Source organism: Macaca mulatta, chromosome 10 (genome assembly GCF_049350105.2).
Source record: "Macaca mulatta isolate MMU2019108-1 chromosome 10, T2T-MMU8v2.0, whole genome shotgun sequence".
Taxonomy (NCBI): Eukaryota; Metazoa; Chordata; class Mammalia; order Primates; family Cercopithecidae; genus Macaca; species Macaca mulatta.
In genome coordinates this window covers 52,654,380-52,657,593 of record NC_133415.1, presented here as the reverse complement: position 1 = coordinate 52,657,593, position 3,214 = coordinate 52,654,380, and positions in this window count along the sequence as shown.

The following is a 3,214-nucleotide window of genomic DNA, read 5'->3' as shown; positions in this document are numbered from 1 at the left end:
GGATCTCTTTGCTAGCCTTATTTCTGTGGTATCTGAGAACAGATATTTCGGATCCCTTTGAAGACTATAGGGCCAAAGGAAATATCCTCCGATAACAAAGAGAAAGAAGCTTTCTGAGAAAGTTCTTTGCATTCCGTGAAATCATCTCACAGAGTTACAGCTTACCAATCAAGAAGCCTTTCGCTAATACAGTTCTCTTAGAATTGGAAAAGTGATATTTGGAAGCCCATAGAGGGCTATGGTGAAAAAGGAAATATCCTCAGATGAAATCTGGAAAGAAGCTTTCTGAGAAACTGCTTAGTGTTCGGATAACTCATCTCACAGAATTACATCTGTATTTCGTGGATCTCTTTGCTAGCCTTATTTCTGTGGAATCTCAGAACAGATATTTCGGATCTATTTGAAGACTATAGGGCCAAAGGAAATATCCTCCGATAACAAAGAGAAAGAAGCTTTCTCAGAAACTTCTTTGTGTTCTGTGAAATCATCTCACAGAGTTACAGCTTTCCCCTCAAGAAGCCTTTCGCTAAGACAGTTCTTGGGGAATTGGCAAAGTGATATTTGGAAGCCCATAGAGGGCTATGGTGAAAAAGGAAATATCCTCAGATGAAATCTGGAAAGAAGCTTTCTGAGAAACTGCTTAGGGTTCTGTTCATTCATCTCACAGAGTTACATCTGTATTTCGTGGATCTCTTTGATAGCCTTATTTCTTTGGAATCAGAGAACAGGTATTTCAGATCCCATTGAAGTCTTTAGGGCCAAAGGAAATATCCTCCGATAACAAAGAGAAAGAAGCTTTCTGAGAAACTTCTATGCGTTCTGTGAAATCATCTCACAGAGTTACAGCTTTCCCCTCAAGAAGCCATTCGCTAAGACAGTTCTTGTGGAATTGGCAAAGTGATATTTGGAAGCCCATAGAGGGCTACAGTGAAAAAGGAAATATCCTCAGATGAAATCTGGAAAGAAGATTTCTGAGAAACTGCTTAGTGTTCTGTTAATTCATGTGTCAGAGTTACATCTGTATTTCGTGGTTCTCGTTGCTATCCTTATTTCTGTGGAATCTGAGAACAGGTATTTCAGATCCCGTTGAAGACTATGGGGCCAAAGGAAATATCCTCTGTTTACAAAGAGAAAGAAGCTTTCTTAGAAACTTCTTTGTGTTCTGTGAAATCATCTCTCAGAGTTACAGCTTTCCCCTCAAGAAGCCTTTCGCTAAGACAGTTCTTGTGGAATTGGCAAAGTGATATTTGGAAGCCCATAGAGGGCTATGGTGAAAAAGGAAATATCCTCAGATGAAATCTGGAAAAAAGCTTTCTGAGAAACTGCTTAGTGTTCTGTTAATTCATATCACAGAGTTACATCTGTATTTCGTGGATCTCTCTGCTAGCCTTATTTCTGTGGAATCTGAGAACACGTGTTTCAGATCCCATTGAAGACTCTAGGGCCAAAGGAAATATCCTCCGATTATAAAGAGAAAGAAGCTTTGTTAGAAACTTCTTTGTGTTCTGTGAAATCATCTCACAGAGTTACAGCTTTCCCCTCAAGAAGCCTTTCGCTAAGACAGTTCTTGTGGAATTGGCAAAGTGATATTTGGAAGCCCATAGAGGGCTACGGTGAAAAAGGAAATATCCTCTGATGAAATCTGGAAAGAAGCTTTCTGAAAAACTGCTTAGTGTTCTTTTAATTCATCTCACAGAGTTACACCTGTATTTCGTGGATCTCTTTGCTAGCCTTATTTCTGTGGAATCTGAGAAAAGATATTTCGGATCCCATTGAAGAATATAGGGCCAAAGGAAATATCCTCCGATAACAAAGACAAAGAAGCTTTCTGAGAAACTTCTTTGCGTTCTGTGAATTCATCTCACAGAGTTACAGCTTTCCCCTTTAGAAGCTTTTCGCTAAGACAGTTCTTGGGGAATTGGCAAAGTGATATTTCGAAGCCCATAGAGCGCTATGGTGAAAAAGGAAATATCCTCAGATGAAATCTGAGAAGAAGCTTTCTGAGAAACTGCTTAGTGTTCTGTTCATTCATCTCACAGAGTTACATCTGTATTTCGTGGATCTCTTTGCTAGCCTTATTTCTGTGGAATCTGAGAACAGGTATTTCAGATCCCATTGAAGACTATGGGGCCAGAGGAAATATCCTCCGATTACAAAGAGAAAGAAGCTTTCTGAGAAACTTCTTTGCGTTCTGTGAAATCATCTCACAGAGTTACAGCTTTCCCCTCAAGAAGCCATTCGCTAAGACAGTTCTTGTGGAATTGGCAAGGTGATATTTGGAAGCCCATAGAGGACTACGGTGAAAAAGGAAATAACCTCAGATGAAATCTGGAAAGAAGATTTCTGACAAACTGCTTAGTGATCTGTTAATTTATCTGACAGAGTTACATCTGTATTTCGTGGATCTCTTTGCTAGTCTTATTTCTGTGGAATCTGAGAACAGGTATTTCTGATCCCATTGAAGACTATAGGGCCAAAGGAAATATCCTCCGATTACAAAGAGAAAGAAGCTTTCTTAGAAACTTCTTTGTGTTCTGTGAAATCATCTCACAGAGTTACAGCTTTCCCCTCAAGAAGCCTTTCGCTAAGACAGTTCTTGTGGAATTGGCAAAGTGATATTTGGAAGTCCATAGAGGGCTATGGTGAAAAAGGAAATATCCTCAGATGAAAACTGGAAAGAAGCTTTCTGAGAAACTGCTTAGTGTTCGGTTAATTCATCTCACCGAGTTACATCTGTATTTCGTGGATCTCTTTGCTAGCCTTATTTCTGTGGTATCTGAGAACAGATATTTCGGATCCCTTTGAAGACTATAGGGCCAAAGGAAATATCCTCCGATAACAAAGAGAAAGAAGCTTTCTGAGAAAGTTCTTTGCATTCTGTGAAATCATCTCACAGAATTACAGCTTACCAATCAAGAAGCCTTTCGCTAATACAGTTCTCTTAGAATTGGAAAAGTGATATTTGGAAGCCCATAGAGGGCTATGGTGAAAAAGGAAATATCCTCAGATGAAATCTGGAAAGAAGCTTTCTGAGAAACTGCTTAGTGTTCGGATAATTCATCTCACAGAATTACATCTGTATTTCGTGGATCTCTTTGCTAGCCTTATCTGTGGAATCTCAGAACAGATATTTCGGATCTATTTGAAGACTATAGGGCCAAAGGAAATATCCTCCGATAACAAAGAGAAAGAAGCTTTCTGAGAAACTTCTTTG